This window comes from Canis lupus, chromosome 23 (assembly GCF_048164855.1).
Source record: "Canis lupus baileyi chromosome 23, mCanLup2.hap1, whole genome shotgun sequence".
NCBI classification, from domain to species: Eukaryota; Metazoa; Chordata; class Mammalia; order Carnivora; family Canidae; genus Canis; species Canis lupus.
This window is the reverse complement of record NC_132860.1, coordinates 41,642,395-41,666,561: the sequence shown is the minus strand read 5'-3', so window position 1 is coordinate 41,666,561 and position 24,167 is coordinate 41,642,395. Positions and strand designations below refer to the sequence as shown.

Genomic DNA, 24,167 nt, shown 5'->3' with positions numbered 1-24,167 from the left:
GTTTCTGGGAGATTAACAAACCAAAAAGTTCATAGTTAAATAGTTGAATATCTTGGGCTGTTCTCTCCTTCTAAGCAAACATAAAGAGAAAAGCTCATATAATCATGATAAGAAATGGAATCTGTATAGATACCCACTCCTATCGAGATGCATTCCAACACAACTCTTAATTGTAGAACTATTATAATCATGGAAATATACATGTTTTCTTGTTGTCTTTCCTTTATGTTGCTTAGAAGGGCAATTTCACATGTCATGAGAGGAAAATAAAGTCAAAATTATTTTCTTCGCTAGGTCTGTTATCCAATTATAACATATCTTTATAACTAAGGTCGGTCAAATTAAAACCTATAATTTCTGATCGTCAATAATAAAAGCTGCCTGTACTTTATCTAAATTGTCCTCAGCCACATTATTGTATTTCTGAGGCTGAGAATCAGAAATTTCAAATGTGGCTATTTCAGCAGTTTAGGGAATGTAGGATAAGGGCTTTTTTTTGTTTTGTTTCCAATATCTTTCTTTGTGAGAGCAAAGATCCTGTTTGGACACAGCATCACACTGAGAAAATATCATTAGTAGATAGCCTTTTAGGAACTTAGACTCTTTTCCTGTATTGGAAAAAAAAAAAACCACCTAAAGTCACAAATTCAATGTTTTTGAAAATATTTAGTTTACTCTATGCAAAGAAGCATGCTGAGGATTCAAAGAGGAACAGGCTAAGTCCCTGTATTCTGAACTGAATGTGCATGGTGTTTTACAAATGTAGTAGATAATTATAAATAAGGAATGTTTATAAAGCCACTATATAAGTACTAATAAAGCAGCTCCCTTTAAAAATGTATTAATGATTCTCTAATTAAATTTGGTATACTTTAAAAGAATGATGGAACGTCAAACAGATGCCTGAAGAATCCTAATTCTATGTTTTCAATGTTTTGAAGAATTGCTAAGGGATCAGTAATTATTGGAGACATTTAATAAATTTTAATTATTTGTTACAAGTTTCAAAACATTAGGATCCAGTGAAAAATATGAGCTATTTGGCAAGCCTCAGTTAACACAAACTTTCCATTAACCAAAATACTTTAGCCTAAATCACCACAGGGTGAATGGAGATTTATCACACTGTCAGGAAACTTACATTCTAAAAATAAACATATGTTTGATTTTGAGGAAACATATGCTATGTACAGTAATCTTAGAATCAAATATATTAAAAATACATTTCTCAAATTTGTTTCTTGTTGAAATTAATTTTTCTAGAAAACCACGGATTGAGTTTTTTTCTTCACATTTGGTAAAGTATTGCTTTCCTATTTCTTCATTGCATTTTCTAGTCTAAAATAAATACCTGTTTTTTAATTCCTCTTTTTAAATTTATTTCTTGAACATCTATTCCCAGTGTTCTATTCAACTCCCAATATTTAAACCACAACTAAATTCAAAAGTCTCAAAAAAAAAAGCCTGTCTTCTCATCCGAGTTACAAAATTATTTGCCATTTGTCACTCGCCTCTCCCTTAGCTTCTTTTTTTTTAAAAGATATTTATTTATTTTCATGAGAGACACAGAGAGAGAGCCAGAGACTTCACTTCATTGTCTCATATATTCACTCACGGAGAACAAAGAGAACATTTGTAAATCAGGGAAAGACTGTATAGTTAGTACAGGAGTATAAAATGAAAGGGTAGATGGGCAGCAATAAGTAATCAGGTAAAATATGGCAATTGGGAGGATGGGAAAAGAAGCAAAGAAAAAAAAATGCAGAAGATAAAGTGAAGGAAAGAGAGGCACTGAGAGAATTGGTCACAAAGTTACCACAGAATACTAGCTAATGATGTCTATTCTCTCCATTAACCATTTGAGGGTGAGCCTTTATTAGGTTAGCTTTAAGCCTCAAAGAGCTTATAATACATTTAACAGGTACTTAATAATAGGCTTAATTTCTATTAAGAAAAAAAAACCCTTGCATTTCTTTACAAATCCAAATATAATTGTTGCTATAACTATGAAATGAACAAAGTACATACTATTATACCACTACATGTACAATTGATTTTTAAGGAATGCTGTTAGATTTACTATTGCATAATTGCAGACTTTGTTCTGGTCATATCATGGCATGTGAACACAACTTAAGCAAATTGCAGTGTTTATATGTTTTCCCAGAGTTAATCTATATTTGGTTAAATGTGTTGAAGTATAAGGGTTTTTTTAGATTTAAACATGTTCTCAATCTGTTTTTAATTTTCTGCCATTTAGTTTTACAAGGCGCAGTATTGTAGAAAGTGGTGCCACTCATTTCTGAAATGCCATAAAACCTCTTGTACAATAATTAAGTCAGGCCTCATATAAAATTCGTTTTTTGTTCATTCCTTTTATAGTAGAAGTTTATGTCCACAGTTTAACCTAAAAGAAATCAAACAAATATATGTGTGCCCAAATCACAAGAGGACAAAAAAACAAGACATTTGAGTTTAAACGAAACTCTGATTTATTTAATTATTGATATGAGAACAAATTAATGCACCTTTTAAGTCAAATATCTCTTTGGGGTCTGCATTTTTCTAGCTTTCTTTTCAAAATGAAGGATCAAACATGGTATATTTTCCATCCACAGAACAAAGCAAAGATCAACACAGACATAATAAGGTACTAATCTCCTTTATTTGCAGGAGTGTTTGTAATAGAAATAGACTTTCCTGAGGACAAAGTGGGATAAAAAGAAGCATTGTGGAAAAAACTCTAAACTTAAAGTCAGGTGGACAAATTCCTTGATCTACTTTACCATCAATACTCTAGGCACATGTGGACAACGTGGTCAGGTGCTCTGAATTAAAGTTTCACCCCTAAGCTAAATCCATGGCTTTTATTGTGTTCCAGAGTGGATATAGGGACTCCATAAGTCTTTTATTCTAGTTGTGTATATGTATATAGTTGTGGTAAAATACACATGACATAAAATTTACCACTTTAACCATTTTAAGTGCACAGTGCAGTAGTATTAGGTACATACACATTGTTCTGTAATCAATCTTCAGGACTTTTTATACCCAAATTTTATACCCATTAACTTCTGCCTCCACCCCCCAGCCCCTGGTAACCACCAGTCTACTTTCAGCTTCTTCTAGGAGTGTCACTACTCAAGTTACCATTTACACCAACTTACCTGTGTAATTGAGGATTTTCTCTGACCAATAATATTGTAGTGATGACAAAGTGTACTTGGTAAGTTCAGTTTCAAAGATATATGTTAACACCCACTCAGTGCCAGGTTCTATGCTAGATTCTGGTAATATAGAGAAGTTTATTAAAAGAAAAAATCTTCATATATTGTCATGTTGACTACTTATTTCCGCCTTCACTTCCATAAATCCATTCTCTTTACCTTCCATTCCTGCCTTCTTATATTTTTCATCTTAGAGTTCTTTTTATCTATTACACCTTAAATGTTGTTTCCCAATATTCTATCCTTTCTTCCCTCACTAAATGATCTCATCCATATATATGGCTATCAGTTATATACTGATAGATCCCAAAGCTACAATTCTAATCCAGAGCTTTCCCTTGATGCCTATTTGTCTCTTCTTGGAAACCCAACACACACCCCAATCTAAATCTAAAACTGATCTTGTTACCTATCCATCTAGATTTATTTCATCTTCCATTTCTTGCCTAAACTATTGCAAAGTCTCCCAAATTATCTCTTTGTTGCCAAATTCCCACCTGTGAGTCTACCCACTAAGCCTTTGTCAGGGTGAACCTGCTTACCAGCATGTACCCACTACCTTTGTCCCACACTTTCCTTATAAAAAACCTGGAAGTATTTTCACTGCTTCAGAAACAGTCTTGAGGCACTAGTCTGCTGTCTGCCTGGTGTTGGTCTCACTGAAACAAATTTCTTTCTTTTTGCACCACAAAAAAAAAAAAAAAGGTAAATAGGATTTGTCATTTCCCTGCATAAGACTCATTTCTGACTCTAAGCATCCATATAATAAAGTCCAAATTCCTTTATGTGACATTAAAAGCTTTCCTGACCATATCCCTACCTACAATTACAGCCCTGTGTTTTGTACTGTCTCACACAAATTTCCAATTTTCAAATAAACAACCCTATGCCCTTTTCCACACTGGTCCAACTGTGCAGAATATTTTACATCACAATTTGTCAATCTGATGAACTACACATCTTTCAAAAACAGTTCAAGAGTTACTCTCTAATGAAGTTTTCTATCACTCCACCTTACATCCCAACAGACAGAAAGGCTCTAGTGATTTCACTGTAGTCAATACATACTTCAGTCATGGCATCTACAATTATTAACTCTAGTTTTTATGTGTTTGTTTTACCTTAACATACTGTAAGCTTCTTAAAGACAGCAGTTACATCTTATTTGTCATCTTATCCCCAAACTGTCACAAAGTAAGTATACAATTAGTGATTGGCGAAAGCATGATTACATGAATAAATTAATGTAAATGTTTCTTCCCCTCAACCATTTCAAAGTCTAATGGGGAAACACAGACAAACATCAAAAATTATAATAGCGTATATATCTGCAATGGTTGACCTGCTTGCATTCTGATATTTCCAGATAGGTCAAGGGAAAACACATACATTCGTTGTGAACAGGAAGTGTTTTTCTGTGTCTTTTTCAATTTGTTAATATCATTCCTACCATTTCCTAGTTCTACTATAGCTATATAATTGGTTTTATATATCCGCTAAATAAATCAGCTAAATACAAACTTAGATATGAGTACAATTTTATAATATAAAATCAAACTATCCATATAGTAGTTTATTTTCAGAGACACGAATTTTATGCAAAATAGGTGAGAATATAGCCATTTTCATGAAAAATGTATTTTTACCATGACCTATATTCTCCAGTTAACAGTGGTTATGAATTAGAGCTCATTTAAAGTTATTGTGGTTTTATCTGTTGACAAATTGTAGAATATACTAAATAGGAAGATACAAAAAAATCAAGTGGATAATGGGACCCGCTATTTGAATTTCTGAATAGTTCCCCAGGTGTTAGTCATTTTTTTTCCCATCGCAGTAGGGTCAGGGTAAGAGGGCTGAAGAAGATGGAAGAATGATGAATGTAATGAGGGGAAGAGGTTGAGGAAATTATTCTAGAACCCACGATTTAGGTTTCAAATAAAGATACTTTCTTAAAGGAAATGAAATTGGTGATCTCAGTTTGCTCCCTAGCAACTACTGTAGCAGAGATGCAATTTGAATGCATCAATGTGTTTCACATATTGGGAATCTCTGTGGAAATGTATAATGAGCTCCTGTTGGGGCAGTTTTCCATATTATGCTTCAGTGCTAGGGCATGCATTTGTCCGAATGTCTATAGCATCCTAAGCTGCTAAACAAATTTTAAACATTTTGGAGATAAAAATAGTTTGAGGCTTTCCCTAAGCACTCTCCAAAGTATCAACCTGATAACAAAGTGCAGCCCAAAAACCTTAAAAATTAAAGCCTGCCTCACTTGAGTACTCAGCATGACAAGAAATTGGCTGACATTTACATGGAAAACCACATATCCCACATGGCTATTGATGAGCTTATTTTTAGAAAGAAATACAGTTGTCATTTAATCAAAATGTAACACATTGGTATGAAATTTGATGAGCTAGCACAAAGTCAATTGTTTGATGTCTTATTTCCAATTAACTTAAGACATATTTTAATTTTCCCTGCTTCTTAACAGTTCACTTTTAAAAATCCATTCATAAAAATTAAACACAATGTGCTGAATTTAAATATCTATCTTTATCTGCTTCTATTTCCATCCTTTTCTTTTTCAATCCCTTGCTTCCTTTTCTCATTAAATTAAGATGAGACGTGAAGAGGGACTGCCATCTACTGGTACAAAGGTAACATTTCTGAAATAGTTGAACAGCACCCGGTATTGAAATATTTATTTATTTATTTATTTACTTATTTATTTATTTATCTATTTATTTATTTATTTCCAAGGACATCGCCAGAGACAAAGAAAAGGTTGTGATGCTTTAAGCACTTTAAATGAAAACCTGGTTGATATATTCATTCATTCATTCATTCATTCATTCATTCACTGATTTCAACAAAATTGAATGTAGAACTTCCAGTATTGCCAAGCACTGAGCTGAAACCACGAAACACAGAGATTTCTAAATCATGGTACTTGATAGAAAAACCATTTCATTTTCTTTCCCTTCTCTGTTCATGTGCTGTTGATAGTATACAAATCTGTTTTTGTAGCATGCACTTGAGCTAATGGATTGAGCCTCTGAGGATAATTTCTGGAAAGTATTAAATATTAACAGGCTATGCTGCCAGCAAAAAATCCCAGTAGGACTCCAGAAGCATACAAATCTTGTAAATACCTTTTCTTCACTCATTCAAAATCAAGCCTACTCATTTTAATATATTTAATAATCCCTTTAAATATTGCCATTCACAAAGGAATGGAGACAACATAGAAAACTAGTTGTATTGAGTGTGTTCCTTAATTGGAGACACAGATAGGAATTTTGGAAGTGCTACAGAATAAACACAGATATTGATTTCACAATATTAATACTGATCGATACATCAAGAATGTTCACCTGGGAAGCTTAGGCAAGCTTTCTCTAGTACCTATGCTCCTGATTCTGATCAAACCAAAACTCACTCAAGCAATGAAAAAGCCACAATGCATATGATCATTAAAAAGCAGTTAAAAAAAAGGATTCTTGTACAAACATTAGAAATTAGAAGTAATCAGTTGTACAGTTTTGTAATTTTTCTCTGAAACTTTGGTTTTCCCCCTACACATCAACTTTGAAGACAATTAGACTTTGAAGATGATTCAGTGACACTTATGGCTGAGCCCCCAACTCAATTAAATTGTTGCAAATCCAAACTTTCTCAGTCTCCATCTACCCATAGTTATAACACTCATAATTCTCTTTGGCAACCAAAAAAACACATATCTTTCATTTGCTTCTATAAACCTAGTCAGAGCACAATGTTTGCCTGTTATATTTCCCCAATACATTTATATGAAACGACTGAGTGAATATTATTGAGATTTTCTTGCGTGGGGGTAATTAGAAAGGCTCCAACCAGTGATGTGTCAGTGCTCTGTTTTGTTGTTTCCAGAGTCTTAAATTTGCTCTTTAAAAAATAATTATGGTGAGATAACTTTTGACTTACAGAAGAGTTGAAAAGACGATAGAGTTATCTTCTAGCCTTCATTCAGCTTCTCCTTCATATTAATATCTCATGTAACCAAGGTATAATTATTAAAAGTAAGAATTTAACATCACTACAATTCTATTAATAACTCAACTACAAATGTACTTTGGATTTCCCCAGCTTTTCCACTAATGTCCGTCCTTATTTTTATTCCAGGATACTGCATTGGACTTAGCTGATATACCTCTAGGGCCCTCCAATCTGTGACAGTTCCCTGGTCTTTCAATTTTTCATGGCCTTGACACTTCTGAAAAATACTGGTCATAAACTTTGTAGAGTGCCCCTCATAGGGCATTCATGTGTGTTCGTCTGATGTTTTCTCATAATTACAATGGCATTATGGATTTTTGGAAATAATGCCACAAAGGAGAGGTGTGCTTTTCATCACATTATATCAGGGGGTACAGGAGTGCCTGGGTAGCTCGGTCGGGTGAGCGTCCAGCTCTTGGTTTTGGCTCAGGTTATGATCTCATGGTCATGAGATTGGACCCCAAGTTGGGCTCTGCGCTCAGCGGGGAATCTGCTGGAGATTCTCTCCCTTTGCCCCTCCCCCCACTCATGCACTCATTCTCTCTCCCCGCCTCTAAAATAAATAAGTAAATATTTATATAAGGAGGTAATGATATCAATATGTCTTATTACGACAATGTTAACTTTAATCGCTTGGTGAAGACTCTATCTGCCAGCTTTATCCACTATAATAAGCTCTACCTCCTGGGAGAAGGAGAGAGTATCAAAGAATTTGTTACTCTTTCTCCAGGTTCAAGTAGATTTCCTCACATCAAGTGCCAATCAGTACTCAGTTGAAGACTTGAGGGGAATCCTTTTCAACTCCTATAGCTTTGTCCTATCCTTGCTAACATGTTGCCCTCTAAATCTCCTTTGCATTCTCAACCCTGTTTTCTCAACTTAGGGAAGCTGTGAGGTTCTGTTTGGGTTCCTCTCCCTGTACTGAGTCCTAGAATTTCTCTTAAGGCAACAAGTTGCATAAATAGTAGGATTCACTTAATTTGTTTTCCTTCTCTCAGATGCTAGCTTTTTCAATGTCTGAAAACCATTTTTAAAAATATTTTGCTTATTTTTTGTTTGTTTAAGGTGAATGGGTAGATCTAGGCCTTTACTCCATGTGGCCAGAAGCAGAGGCCTGATCCAGTGTTTTAAATACCATCCATGTGCTAATGCCACCAAAAATAAAAATTTTAGTTCAGAACTCTCCCTTGAACTACAAACATATCCTATTTCTTATTTTGTATTTTCCCCTAAATTCTTATTGACATTCCAAACCCAGCTTATCCAAAACAGAAATCGTGATTCACTCCCCTCCTATTTCTCTTCTCTCTTTCCAGTCTCAGAACATGTTACCACTACCCCCAGATGTTCAATTCAAAAAGTAGTAATTATTCTTGACTCCTTTCTTCCTCTAACTGCCATATTCAATACATGAGCAATACATCATCCTATTGATATATTTCAAAGTACATGTCAAATTCAACCTCTTATCTCTGTCTACACTACAACCACTCTCAGACTTTCTGATCTAAGCCATTGCAGAAACCTTTTTAAAAAAGATGTATTTATTTGTTTGTTTATTTATTTGAGAGAGAGAGAGAGAGAAAGTGTGTGTGGAGGAGAGGGGCAGAGGGAGAAAGATACTCAATCAGACTAGCTGCTGAACTTCAAGCCCAATGCAGGGCTGGGTCTCATGACCCTATGATCATAGCCTGAGCTGAAACCAAGAGTCAGAGGCTTAACCAACTGAGCCACCTAGGTGCCCTGAGACTTCTAATTTCCTTACTTCCAGTCGTGCTTCTCCCTTTTCATTCATTATATAGCAGCCAGAATAATTCATATAAAATATACATAAGGTTATGTTACCTCCCTGATAATATATTTTTAACAGCTTCCCACTGAAGTTAGAAAACATTCCACACACATGATCATAACCTTCAAGGATTTTCTTGATCTGGGTACTGTCTTCATCTCCAACCTCATTTGGTACCTCTTTTTTCCTCCATTCTAGACACATAGGCTTCCTTTCTCTTCTCAAACATATCAAGCATCTTCCCACCTCAACACCTTTATACTTTTTATTTCCCTTTCCTAGAATGCTCTTTCCCCACACTTACAATATGGTTGTTGTTGTTGTTTGTTGTTGTTTTCCTGTCATTCAGATTTTAGCTTAAATGTCATCCTCTTCAGAAAGCATTCCTTGGCCACCTATTTAAAGTTGAGCTCCTATCCCCAATTACTTTCTTTTGTGTCATGGTATTTAGTTCCTTTATAACACCTAAAATAAGTTTTCATTATTTTGTCTCCTTGCTTCTTTATTTATCCATTGTTTCTTAGACAAACTCTTAGAGGAAGGAAATTCATCTTTTTCACTACTGTATCTACATTGTATGGAATAGTGTCTGTTACGTGTTACATGTTCTATAGAATGTCTTGAACAAATGAATGGAGACATAAAGGCTTTTTTCATAGACAGGAATGAGGCTAATGTCATTGTCCAGGCAAGATCTGACTTGGTAAGTAAGACTCTAAATAAGGAGTCAGCAAACAACAGTCAGTGGGCTTGTCTCCTAGTTTTGTAAATAAAGTCATGTTGAAACACAGCTACTCCTATTTTTTATGTATAGCCTGTGGCTACAGTGGCAGTAGTTATAGACTGTATACTCTGGAAAGCCTAAAATATTTACCATCTGTCCCTTTAAAGAAAGTGTTTGCCAATCTCTTAATCTAGACATACGTAGAGATGTTGAAGATATAGCAGGAAAAGTAGAATATCTAAAGCATTACTCTCAGACCACAAATCTGTGTTTTTTATCCATGATAAAATTATCCATGATAATCCACATGTAGTTCATCTCTCTCCTACTTCATGGTCTGTTCCCTACATTCTGCCCTACATTACCCAACCTCTGGGTTAGGATAACCTCCTTTTAATAGTGTGTATCTCATGTTTCTGAGACCTTGACTAAAAATCTTGAAACTTCCTCCTTTACTACTGTAAACATAAAGCCAGGATTTGACTTACACATTCTGTAGTTTCTCATAATATTCCAGAACTTTCCAGTTACATGTGCTGATTGAAACACCACCATCACTCTTGCTATTTATTTTGTATGTTGAAAATGTTGCCATTTCATGAAACTTGTTAAAATGCATATTGTTTTTGTCAGAATTCTATTAAAATGTAATTTCAACCAGAAACAGTGATCCATCTTTCTAGGACCATTAAGTTCTTTTTTAGAAAAGCATTCTATGCATTCAACTTTCCAGACTGTTGTAATATCAACTAGGCCACTAGAAATGCAATGTACCATTCCAGTGCTTTCCCAAGTTCTTAAAATCAACCCAAAGAAAAGATTTTACTCAACTAGCAATGAGTACTGGTGACAAAAATTGAACTCACACTTTTTCTGTCTTCCAGCAGTCTTACACTTGGAGGCAGAAAGACTTAATTCATCTGCCAGGGAAGCCTCAGATTTACCTAAGGTTGCCTCACTTTCTCACCATTCCACCTTGTAGGACATGACTTGTCAACCACATGACTTGTCAACCACATATCAGACACACAATATTACCACCTAAACATAAATGATGTTATAATATCATCATTTCCTGTTCCAAAATGAAAAGTGATAGAGGGGTCATCAGATCACAAAGAAAAAAATCTGAGTTTTGGGAGGGAGGGGCCTATTATGAGCCCATGTACTCTACTTCTCTGCTTTGCTTTCAGTCTGACCACAGCATGAATAATTAGGCTAGTGGTATCAAATATAAGTTTGTCATCACAGGTAACATTGGTCACTACAGGAGAGATGGAGACATATTAAGTTGATGTGAATGCTTCTATAGGTAACTATCTTTGATACTTTATGTCTATAGAAAAGCAACCAGGATGATAATTTGAATGCCTTAACCCCCAAGCTTATACTTTAAACAAAACTGAAACAAAATGAAAATAACCTGTTTGTCTACTTTCCACAGCCCATTCTTTCATTACTTAGTACATCCTGCAGCAAAAGTGTAGGAGTGCTTTTAGGTAAGCAGAATCAAAATCAAAATGAATCAAAACAAACTTAAAAAACAAAAAACAAATGAGGAAGCAATCTTAAAAGTTTACTTAAAAGTTATTTATGGAGTGCATAGTTTAATATTCAAGTCTCTCAGATTAAACCTGATAACATCTAAGTAATATGTATATATGTAAATAAAATTATATTAAGGACCAAGGAACAGGGTATATCACATTTTCAAATGTTCCTCTATCAGAATAAGATATTAATTTATCATTAAGAAACCAATTTATATTATTAAGATATGCTAAACTTCTGTTAACTAGAAAATAATCTTTCATAATTATTAAATTTATAGACTCTCTTTTCATTCCCAATTTTAAGAATACAGAGATATTTTATATTAAGTATTCAATACCATTGATTTTAACTTTTTTACTCCTTTCCAGCTTAATATTGATCAATACCAATATCTCACTGAAGAAGAAAAAAAACCCAAATTATAAAAGTAACTGTACGTATAAAGCAAAAATTTATAATGCAGTAATATCAAAATATAGTTATCTTATCTGTCTAGCAAATGACCCGTAATTCGATATGTGATGGGAAAGTATGGGAATGGGCTCAGGTTTCCTTCAGTTTGGATAATTTTTCTTACCTATTTTTCCAAATACTTACAAATACTTCGATTCTGTTCTTCTCTTGACTAAAATTCTCCTAATTTCTCAAAAAGATAGGTTAGTATAGGAAGAAAAATTACTTTTATTCAGATTTTCAAGATTTTTTTTCACATAAATGCAGCTTCATTTTTTCCCTGCAAGATAATGGTCTCCATATGGAGTGAGCAATCTCACCTTCTTATCAAACTAGTCCATCTTTCGTACATATTTCCAGCCTGAGCATTTGATCATGCCATTCTTTCTACCAAAATGCCCTTCCCTCACGCTCTCTTGCATCAGGGAACCGTTCAGCTAAAGCTGATACCAACAAACCATTAGCAATCTCAAGTCTGGTGAATTCAGTTAGCCTCTATACTAGCAATACTCTGTATGTTTGGCATTTCATAAGACATTCTGTTAACCCTGCCTACCTCTCCTTCTCTAAGTAATACCCATCAGCAGCAGCAATAAATCTTCATTAAACTGTATTATGTACTAAATTCTATTCTAAATGCTGGCACTACAGTGAGTTATAAGAGACAGCAAATATATTACTAGGTACTATCCTGAATGCTGCGAATACAGTAAAGCTTTCAATGATTCACAATTTAGGTGGTGTTTAAGTTCCTATACATTAAAAAAAAAAATAAAATAGACTATGATAATAGTATCAAGTGATTACACAGAATGTAGATGAGAACAAACTTCAGAGAAAGAAGATATTGTTGTCAACAGGAGTAGTCCAGAAATACATTTTGGAGTCCAAAGCAAGTAGGAAAGAAAGATACTCTAATTTTTTAAAAAAAAAAAGGAATGAACAAAATTGTGCAGGTGAGACTATCTGGAGAATATATGGAATCTTCACATAAGAAACAGAAAATTTGGGATTAAGGCCATGAATGCCAAGTCAAGGGCCTCAATTTATTTTATAATTTATTTTATAGAATGACAAAGAGCAAATAGAGACTTTTGAACTGTGGGTAACATGAACAGAGAATGTTTTACAATGATTAATCTGGCATCAGAGTGCTATACAGATTGAGAGTAGGAAGATGTTTTAGGAGATTTTTGCAGAAGACTAGGATAAGATAATTGTGCTCTGCAATATGGTAGTGCCAGTGGGATTTTTTAAGTATAGTGATATAACAAAGAAAAATCAATAGAAATTTGTGAGTGACATATGAGTCACTCTCCATAATTTGGAGAGAGGCTAAGATTAGAAAAAAATGCTGGTTTATGAAATTTTGTACACAGAGCAAAGTCAAGATCAGTGCCTAGAAGGTATAAAACAGAGAAAAATTGCCATGTTATAGACCTCATTTTTTAAAAGTCAAGTGGACAACATTTTTGCTCTTCTAATCTCTTTGTGGCTTAATTTTCCCTTCCTAGGTAGCCACATCTTATCTTTCTCTGTTTTGACCTAAACTTTGGCAAATAGAGTCATTCAGTAAATCCTTTCTCTTCTGTAATTCTTTTATTATTAATTTATTTAATATATACTTATTGAATGCATACTAAATGCAGTCACTATTTTAGGTAACAGGGATACAATGATGAACAGAAGAGACACAGTGCCTACATCATGATAGTTATAGAATGATGGAGAAAACATATATTTAACAAATAATTTCACAAAAAAATATTTAATATGATTATTATACATGCTATTAGGTAAAAGTATAGAGAGCTATTAGAATTTGTAGCAGGAGGAATTAACCTAATCTGGCAAGAGGGTCTGAGAAAGATTCTCTGACAAATTAAAACAACATTTAATCTGAGACTTGAAGGATGAGTGTGAGTTAGGTAGGCTAGGAAGAAATTGTATATGTGTGAGTGTGAGAGAAAGAGAGGGAGAGACACAGAGACAGCAAAAGGAAAGGAGGGAAGGAGAAGAAGAGAGGGGGAGGTGAAAGGAATATCTCACATGCAGGAAACAGGATGTACAAGAGCTATGAAGGGAAAAGAACTTTGTGTATTTTAGGAACAGAGAGGTTGGTGTATATGGAGCAAAGGGAAGGGGGAAATGAGTCAAAGATGAGGATGGAATCATATTGTCTGAATCTCACAGAATTTATAAAGCTATGAAAGGCCTTTAGTGGGGGAGGGGGTATTTTATTTCTTTTTAAAAAGATTTTATTTATTTATTCATGAGAGGCACAGAGAGAGGCAGAGACATAGGCAGAGGGAGAAGCGGGTTCCTTGCGGGGTACCTAATGCGGGACTCAATACCAGGACCCCAGGATCATGACCTGAGTCAAAGGCAGATGCTCAACCCCTGAGCAACACAGGTGCCCCTAGTGGGGGAGAGGGGTTATACTCTGGTGAAAGTATGAGTACTAGAATGAAGAAAGAGAAGATCAGAAACAAAACCACTTGGAAGGCTATTTTTCTAAGTCCAGGCAATTAATAATGGTGACTTATAGTAGTAGCAATAGAGGTTGTGAGAAATGAACATATTCAAGACATATTTTCCACATAAGGGAAGTAGAATTGACAAGATTTGATAATGAATTGGATATAAGTGAATGAGGTAGAAGGACTATCAAGGATGGCTCCCAGGTTTCTGAAAAGAACTCTGTGGATGAAAAGCTACTTACCAAGACAGCTAACATTAGATAGAAGAGGAGCTACTTTGATGGGGACAGATCATGGATTCAGTTTTTGATAGTGAGGCAGCAACATGGAATATTGAAGTAGGCCACTGTATGTATAAGTTTGGGATCAATTTGGATTTAATATTAAAGCTTGAATGAAGCATTTTTGGAGGGAGATTTCTGATAAGTAAAGTTATGTAAAAATAATTTTCATTAACTATAGCTTCTATATTAAGTAAAACAAAATCTTTATCCAACATGAATCTGGAAACCTAAAAACTACACTTATTTTATTCACTTAATTAAAATTCTGATAAGAAGAAATTATCTTTTCAAAAGAAAGTCAACTAATTTGTCTAATAATAGTGTTGAGTGATTATTATTCATTTAAATGCAAGCAAGAAATGTCCAAGATCAAGTTTCTTCCTGTAGAGAAAGACATGATATTTGGCAAGCTAACATGCTATCTCTTCTAATCTCTTTGTACTTTCCCTTGTTTTTTCTGCACAAAGTAGAATTTTTTCATCAATCACCTGTGGATTACAAAACATATATAGTTGAGAAGAAGCCATTTAAAAGATACCTCTTTTTCTCAGAAGATCAAATCTTTAAGAAATATATAAACTATTATATATCTTGCTAGGCAAGAGGAAGTTGGATAAAAATAGGAATCAGATATAGGTACTTGCCCCTCAAGAAGCTTAAAGCCTGGTAGATATGACACAAAGTTGCAATAATACAAGGAAAAAATAAGAGTAAAAGACAGTACCTAAAATGCTGTAGTAATTCAGGAGAAGAGTCTACTTTTAACTGGTAAATGACTTGAGGTTTATGGTGGACATTGTTATCTATCTACTCAGAATATAATTTTTATTATATTAAATTATGAAGCAGCCATGAAATTAATGACCTGCCAGCTCCAGGGGTGAACCTTGACTAGCTTAACCCAAATATAGGCCTTGTAGGACCTAATCTGATCATCACTGCTCTGGCCACATGAGTGAGCAGATGACCTAAATTAATTCAGTGTGAAGCCAAGGACTTTTATTGAATTGAGGTAGGGGATGGGAGAGTTCTCTCTGTCTTCCTCTACATGATATGGGAAGCAAAGGTAAGATTTAGAACTGCTGCAACTCTGTGACTATTAAGAAAACCAACCTGAGGAGAGAGATCACATACAGGAATTGAGAGCCAAAGGAATCAAGGATAAATGGCTTTGGGGCCTGATGAATGCACTTGAAACATTCCCTTTATCTTCATTTTTCATTGGCACGAACCTTCATTTCCTTTATTAATCATACCAATGTATGTGTTTCTCTGTTACTTATAATCAAACTGTTCTAACTGCTGAAATATTCACAAAGAAATTAGCATCTGAGCTGGATTGAAAACTGGTTAAGATTAGAGCCTAGGGATGAAAGGAAACATTCTAGGTGGAAGGAAAGTAGGGATTTTCTGTGGTAAAATGCATCTTAGTTTCACTATAATAAAGACTGAATAACGATACAGTGTAAAGCGTTGTTTAAGGTAATGGGGTGGCCGCCCTGGTGGCTCAGCGGTTTAGCGCCACCTTCGGCCCAGGGCGTGATCCTGGGGACCCAGGATCGAGTCCCATGTTGGGCTCCCTGTGAGGAGCCTGCTTCTCCCTCTGTCTGTGTCTCTGCCATTCTCTGTGTCTCTCGTGAATAAATAAATAAATAAATAAATAAATAAATAAATAAATAAAATCTTAAAAGAAAAAAAAAACTTTCCCTGTTAAAAAAAATAAAATAAATAAGGTAACGGGGTTCTAGTGGAAGTGAATGCTTGGCTAAGTAGCCTGGATATCATTCTATAGACTAGTGGTTTCTAATTATTAATAATCATGTACTTTTATTAGAAAAATATCTCACCCCATACTTTGATATTTATTCACTTATTTATAAAGTATATATTCTTTATTACTCTAATGATACAAAGAAAGTTTTAATATGGTTCTTTTCATATTGTAATGCCTCATCTTGAGTTTTTACTTAAATATGCTCACCCCTCTTTGCATTCCACTGTGGGACAATGACAAACCACTGCAAATTTTTAAACAAGAGTGTAATATGATGAGAACTATAGCTTAGAAAGATACATATGAGAGCAACATCTATAATGTATTTTTATAGATATACTGGAAATAGGGCAATTTGTTAAGTAAGGATTTTTTTCAATAAGCCAGTAATCCAAGAATAACTGGAATTTTTAATTTGCATAGAAGCAGTGGAAAAAAAAAGAGGTGAATCACATAGGTATCATGCAGGTAGAATTGGCTAAAAATATATATTAAGTATACGTATTTACATGATAGGAACTCAATACATTATAGTTTCCTTTTGATTTCTTTAGAATTGACCATACTTAGGAAAGGGAGATAAAATTGGACTCAACATTAATCGGCCCAAGTTCATGGCTATATTTGTAAATGCTAGGAAGATAGGGAATAGAAAATTAAGAAGTACACATTTATTATCTACCTTAGGTTGGATATTGGAAAGTTAGATAAGATGTATAGAAAAAAGAATAGAGAAATCAAGGACTTTTCAAAAGAACCTCATCGAAAGTTAACCATGTGGTAACTGAGTAGGAAGGCATTGGAGGACATGATTTTTTTTCTAAATAAAAGATGCTGTCAGGTGACTAGAGACATTAGTCACCTAGGTCACACAGAAATGCAGTTTTGATCAGCGTAAGCAGGAACATTTAAGAACTCATTTTGTCTGCCACTGACAAAGTTATAGTTTGTTGATACGCAGTTTTCCCTGCTTTTGTCAATAAATGCTATACCCAGAAAAATAAGATTGATAAAAAATGAGAATTTTTAAATGCATAACTTAATGTAACCTGAAATTGAAGCACCATGTAAAAGTACTAGGTGGGAAATAAACCAACCTAATAATAAGTCCAATGACATACTGGAAGCACTTATTTCCCACTAAAAGAAGATGCTCTGTCAGGCACTTAAAGAAATGCCAATGATCTAGCCTCAGCAAATATTCTAGTAGATTGTAGATTGTTTCATTGTAGATTATGAAAATCTCGTCTACAGAGCATTCAATACTTTGCTTTTTCTTTCACTGGTCCTCTTTATATTTATGCGTCATTGTGCTTTAAGAAATCAAAAATCATATTCTGGGTAATAAGCACTGAAGTGAAACAGTCATTTTTCATGATTTGTTAATGCGTTTATGGTTCACTTCCTTTCCTCATGTATTTATCTATTTCTGCATATCTAAACAAACACTAGTTTTTTTGTAAATACATGCTACACGTTATTTTAAATATATAAATGCCTTTAATTTCATACTTTTATCAGATATCACAAAAAATGTTCAGTATTGAAGAAATTGTGTGGCTCAGTAAATAGGTATATTTTTAAAAATACTATCAAATGGTTGAACCAATTAGAAAATACAAAAAGATTATCTTATTAGAATAACTCAGAGCTGTATCTTTTAATGTGTAGCTTCCAGACAGGAAAGGAGGGAAATTTTTAGCATGCTGAAAAGATAGGCAGAAGGCCCAATCCACTAGCCCCATTCCTGTAGAAATCTCCCAATTGCCAGCTTCCAAGTCTTGCAAGGACCGATTCATCAGAAAGCTCCTATTAGTGACCACTCTTCAAATGTCACCAGTACTTGTAAAAGATTTTTTGAAAATGTAATGGTTATTTAAATCTTAATGTTTACTGTTATGTAACTATTATTTGGATGTATTTCTGCACCTCACAGCATAGAAGCCCACCTACTACTTTTCAACACAGTGTCCTGAGAAGAGCAGCTGAGTCCTGAGTCCTGAGTCAGCTAGGAAATGAGTACCTGTTCAAGCTCTGTCACTAATCATGGTAAGAATTGGGGAAGGATGCTAACCAACCTAAAAATCAGTCTCTTCATCTGCCTTTAAGTCTCTCAGAACTTAGATTTTACACTGCTTCATAACTTAGTGTTGTTTGTAAAACAAAATAAGGCACAAATCAACTTATATTATCAAGTACTGTCATTAAAAGTGTTAAATTACTTTGGATCTTCTGGAGGCCCCAAACAAACAAGTACTCTGGTACTCATTAGCCAGAAATTTGATTCCCTCAAATATCAGCTTCTGAGATATATTTCTCCTACTCTCCCAAGACTATTCCCAAGAAATATGATGTCAAAGATACCACCTTTATGCACATTCTTAATTCCTAGCTAAGCTTCCTGCAAATCCTATCTACTCTCTTTCGCAAAACAGCAACCTTTTCAACTCTCACTCTTCAATCCTAGACAGGATCAACTCTACAAATTTATTCCATATCTCCTTTACATTTAGTGCTGCCATAGATCTGTTTGACCTATCTAAACAGAGAGCTTACTAAACAGAACACACACTTGGCTTTAATACTCCAGTGCAAAAGATAGAAGAAAAACCTTCCACTGTAAGCGAGAAGAGTACACTGATCTCTACTCCCAACTCAATTTTATATATTTTTTGCTCATTAACTTGTTTGCCTTTCAGATGCCATGCCAGAGCTTTGTACACACATGCACACACACACACACACACACACACACACTTTTTATATATAATCACCTTATGAATTATGCTGTCATAATAAATATTTTATAGCTGAATTATGAAAACATAGAAAAATAAGTAACTAACCCAAGATCACACAGGTGAGAACCATGGAGCCATCTGAATTTAGAGTAAAATAGGTGAGGGTGTATGACAAGACTACTGGGCAGAGAATGTTTACCAATAATATTTAGTAAAATCATAATTAGAAATCTGTTGGCTGGGATGCCTGGGTGGCTCAGTGGTTGAGCATCTGCCTCTGGCTCAGGGTGTGATCCCAGAGTGGCAGGTTGAGTCCCACATGGGGCTCCCCCACATGGAGCCTGCTTCTGCCTGTGTGTGTATGTCTCTCTCATGAATAAATAAATAAAATCTTTAAAACAAAATCTGTTAGGAGTTTTATATTTAGGTAACTTTTGGCATTTGTCAAAGTTTGTCAAAAGCTTTGTGAACATCCAAATAAACTATGTCAAATAGTTCACTCTTACCATATTTATATTTTATCATCTCACACAATCAGAAAAGGCTACTGTTCATATGCATGCTCCTTCTAGAAGTGCAATCACACACTTTGCCCTATTATATTAAACACATTTTGGGACATATATTAGCTCATTTAGTTCTCAAGACAAAATATAAATAAGTAAAAATCTTTCCATTTTTAAGTTGAAGACATAGAAGATCAGGTAATTTAAACTACTTGTCCAGAGTCACCCATTTTTATGTAGTAATACTGAGATTCAGTTTTACTCCAAAGCCCACGGTTTTCCTTTTGTACTTTACCTTTCTGCCATAAATTAAGTATCCTTTAATTTTTCCTTAAATACTTCTCAAATTCCACACTATTGCTATAAAAAATGTGACATTTATCATTTGTAATAAAAATAGCACCCACTCTTTATTATGATAGATATTATTATATCAATGCTATATTTACATAATCTAATTTAATCCCCTTCGCAACGTCATGAGGTAGATATTATTATTCCTACATTACAGACAATAGAATTAAAGCCCAAAAGAGTTAACAAACTTGCTCAAGGTCCCATAGCTAGAAAGCAAAAGAAATAGAATTTGGCCACAAATACAACTATTTGATACTAAAGACCATAATTTTGTGGGTTTTTGTTCTGGTTTTTTGGTTTGTTTATTTTTCCATATTTTATTAAAATCCTAATGAAATGAATCTTACCACTAATTGGCAAGGACTACAATCATCAATTCAGGAAATGTTCTACCCAAATCACTCTTCTAAGCCTTCCTTCTCTCACAAAACTACCAGTCACAAATCTTCCAATGTTATCCCACAGGATCAAGTGAAGTATTTTAAAATGGGTTTAGTTCTTTAATTTATAGGAGACAAACTTTAAAAACCAACCAAAACTAAACCCACTTTAAAATACTTCACTTAATCCTATTTTCTTTACCAAGTCTTGTGCTTTGCTTTCCTTCCAAATCTAAATTCTTCAGCAAAATTCCACAGTCATCTTTATATCATTCACAAATTATTTAATCTTAATCTCTGTGATCTGAGTCCTACCTAAATCCAACTAAAAACTATTATGGAATTTTGCATTCATTATTTCGTTAGTTCACCAAAGTGTGAAAAAGCTATGGATGCCTAAGAGTTCGTGAAGAAGGCAAAGAAGAGAGAAGGAAATGGCTTGTTGAGATCACATTTGTAAATAAATTTATGTCCTCTAATCCACGTCATTTGCTCTTTCTTTGATTCTCTTTGCTAACATCATATTTTTCTGCATACTGTATGTAACTTCTTACTCATCTTTTTCCAAGTCCTGTTTTTATGCTTTAATTCTCAATGATAGCCAATGTCATATATCTCCTCAAATCTGTCAAGTGACAATGTTTATCCACTTTTCATGCATTCATCCATCACTCACTTATGCATGCTTTCTCCTAACCTCCTTGTAATTCATTCAAAGAAAGCCATTTAAAGGAAAAGTGCCTTATTCATAAATTAACTGCTCTTTCTCTTTCTCCAAAATTAAAATTCAGAATTCCAACACTAAATGTCAATTCTTCAAGCCTTCAGTTTGAATTTTAATTTTTGTGATCCTCTAAGGCAATGATCTGGAAAGATCAATCTATAAAGATGGAGAAAAAAGCACTTGTAATTGTTTCAGTGTTTAGATGTAAGGGCTTATCTTGGAGAGATACATTGAGTCTGTTTTGTTTTACTACTCTCTGAATATATTTTAATTTTTTTTCATTCTCACTTTCAAAAAAAATATCCTAACCCCTCTTTCTACCTGTTTAAACCTTATACATTGCATCATATTTAGTCCCACTTTTAATGTTTCCATGAAGTAAAGACCATACTTTTAATCATTACACTAAAAGCTTGTAGATCCAGGATGCTTGGGATGCATTTTATTTATGGAGGTCGTATCTGAATTCTACTAGTTCTTTGGGACGACGATCAAGGAAACATTAAAATAATGAGAAATAATAGGAGAAATTCTACAGGAGGAGAGGAAATATATGAGAGCTCTCTGAACTTATTGCTCGGTTTTTCTATAGTCCTAAAACTGCTCTAAAAATTACAATCTGTTGATTTTTAAAACTGTATTATTTTCCTTTGAAGACCCCTTAAAATCATAGTGGATGGCCCTGTAGTACTATCATTGATAAGATCAGAAACATCCTAAGCATAGATCAATGAAAGGATGTATGGATCCTTCTAATGATTCTGGTATGATGACCACAAATAGGCGATCTGCCTGCTAACAATTATAACACCATTTTGAAAGGAGTAGAAAAGTGCTTAAAATACAAAACATCAGGCAAACTGCAATATAAAAGACATTTTCAATATCAGTGAAGGGGAGCACTCTCCTTCCACCCCAAATCCCATAATACCTGTCTGTTCCCTTGATTCCTGTACCCGACTTCATGCCTGTAACAATTCTTGGTACCTTATTGAGAATATGGGTCATTGATCCTTCCATTAAGTCATGTCACTGTACTTTATTCTCTGTTGCAAAGCCCCTGGCAACAATTTGATTTTCAGCTGAAGAATGTAAATCAGACAAATGTTAATGATAATGTTAAATTTTACATTACAATAGCCTTCACATTAAATTTTAAGTCAAAAAACTATAAATTAATACATAATTCACTTCTAGAAAAGTAATTTAATCTCTGATTTATCATTAAACATTTTTTTTTAATTTATGATAGTCACAGAGAGAGAGAGAGGCAGAGACATAGGCAGAAGGAGAAGCAGGCTCCATGCACCGGGAGCCCGACGTGGGATTCGATCCCAGGTCTCCAGGATCGCGCCCTGGGCCAAAGGCAGGCACTAAACCGTTGCACCACCCAGGGATCCCTCATTAAACATTTTTAATGCCAGGTAATTTATTTAATCCTCATTCCAAAACATTTGATAATTCGATCTTTACTATCAATTATATTACCACATAACAAAAATTATATGCTCTATGTGCCAAAAGTATGTTATAAAGTCTTATGACTGAAAAAGGGAATGGGAATAGCCTTATATGATTACGATCTTGCTATTTAGTCTAGTAAAAATATCTCTAACTTCTTCTTCCTGACATATTTGTAGATAAATATTGTCCGTACATTGAATACTGCTAGTTTATGTGCTTCCTAGTTGATTTTATTCCAAAGTACAAATGGAAACATTTGTATTCTTTTCCTTCCACCTTTGGTATTTTAAAAACTATGCTATCACTTTATCTTACATTTTCATGAGTTATGGCCTAGACTCTAAATATAACCTATTCAGACCTTGCAAGATATTGAAAATGTAAAAAAAAAAAAAAAAACAACACACAGAAAAATAAAGCTTACGTGACATAGTAACTGGAGGATATATTGATTTTAAAATGGATAAAATTAGATCTATTTCCTTGCAGGGAGAGAATGTAATGTAATATTGCAGGAAAGTAGAGATAAGAATAATATATACTTATAAATAAAGATATTTTTTAAAAATAGGAAAATATTTAAGTAATTGACTAAAGAACTTTGTTAATGCTGATATAGAATAAGCATCATAGAGCATTAGTGGTGGGAACAATTAGATATTATAGTAGCCAATGCATCACTTCATGTATCCAAAGATGCATAAGTAAATATTAAAAATGAACAATGGTAGAAATAGCCCTTAGGGATTCAGTGATTCAGAACATATTGACCTAGAGGGATTGTGTGAAGTTTTGTTTGTGATGAAAAAAGCTCCTCTGGAATTTTAGTCCATTTGGGAAGGTAGGCAATAATAACTAATGTTTAGAGCTTGCAAGAAGCATATAAAAGAAGCTCCACAGTAGAAAATTGAAAACATAGGAGTAGGCAAGGGAAAGCCTCTCTGGGGAAGTAACCTTGGAGCTGAGACATGAAGGTTAGTTAGTAAGTAACAGGATAGCAAGAATGGGCAAAATATAGCTTCAGGTAGAGGGTACCATTGCCTTAATGTGGGAAAAGAATTTTGCTATAAAAGTAACTTTCATGGAAGAGTGTGGGGGTAAAGGAGAAAGTGTCATGAGCTAAGACTAAACAGTGAGTTGGTTCCAGATATTGCCTGGACTTGCAGCCCTTATGAGGTATCAGAAATATATTCTGAATGCAAGAATAACCATGAACAGAGTTTTAAAAGGTAGTGAAATAATATAACCTGGGTTTTTAAAGTAAGCATATGATCTGATACATGGAGAATGTATTCAGGAAGGCAACAGTGGGAGTGGTAGACATACCTTGTTCACCTTCCCAACATCCATTTCCTCATCTCTTGGAAATAGTCCTTGATGTTCCTTTAGGGAATATCTTTCCCACTTCTCTGTCCCTGTGTATCAGGTAGGGCTGACCCTACTTGAACCAGAATTTCATATAGCTGCTTTTGAAAAACTAGAGCTGTGTTTCCCTCTGGTCCAGCACCTGGAGCTGAGATGCCTATAGGATCTTTCTTCCGGGTCATGTATGCATGAATTCTGTAAGGCCAAATTATCCTTCCTTTCTGAAAAAACTATTGGTACTAAATTCACTATATCCTCATATCCATGTCTTCTATCCCAGCTTGTGTGAAGATTTCATGTG

At 34.3% G+C, this 24,167-nt stretch overlaps 2 long non-coding RNA genes across 18 annotated transcripts in view; one reads left to right on the top strand and one right to left on the bottom strand.

The window, feature by feature from the left end:
- Positions 1-24,167, bottom strand: part of LOC140615141 (uncharacterized) — a 71,801-nt gene that overhangs the window by 27,938 nt on the left and 19,696 nt on the right. For 5 of the 17 annotated variants that reach the window (XR_012015807.1, XR_012015806.1, XR_012015809.1 and 2 more), the window contains exons 6-7: positions 21,969-22,119; positions 3,168-4,411 (exon numbers count right to left, since the gene is read on the bottom strand). This is a non-coding gene — a long non-coding RNA (uncharacterized lncRNA). Of the gene's footprint in view, positions 1-878; positions 2,408-3,167; positions 4,412-21,968; positions 22,120-24,167 lie in introns of those variants that run through there. The other 12 variants (XR_012015805.1, XR_012015815.1, XR_012015820.1 and 9 more) reach the window with 9 other exon arrangements.
- LOC140615143 (uncharacterized) lies at positions 11,228-22,478 on the top strand. The gene is made up of 4 exons (XR_012015823.1): positions 11,228-11,283; positions 11,707-11,771; positions 18,266-18,378; positions 22,290-22,478. It is a non-coding gene; the product is annotated as an uncharacterized lncRNA (long non-coding RNA).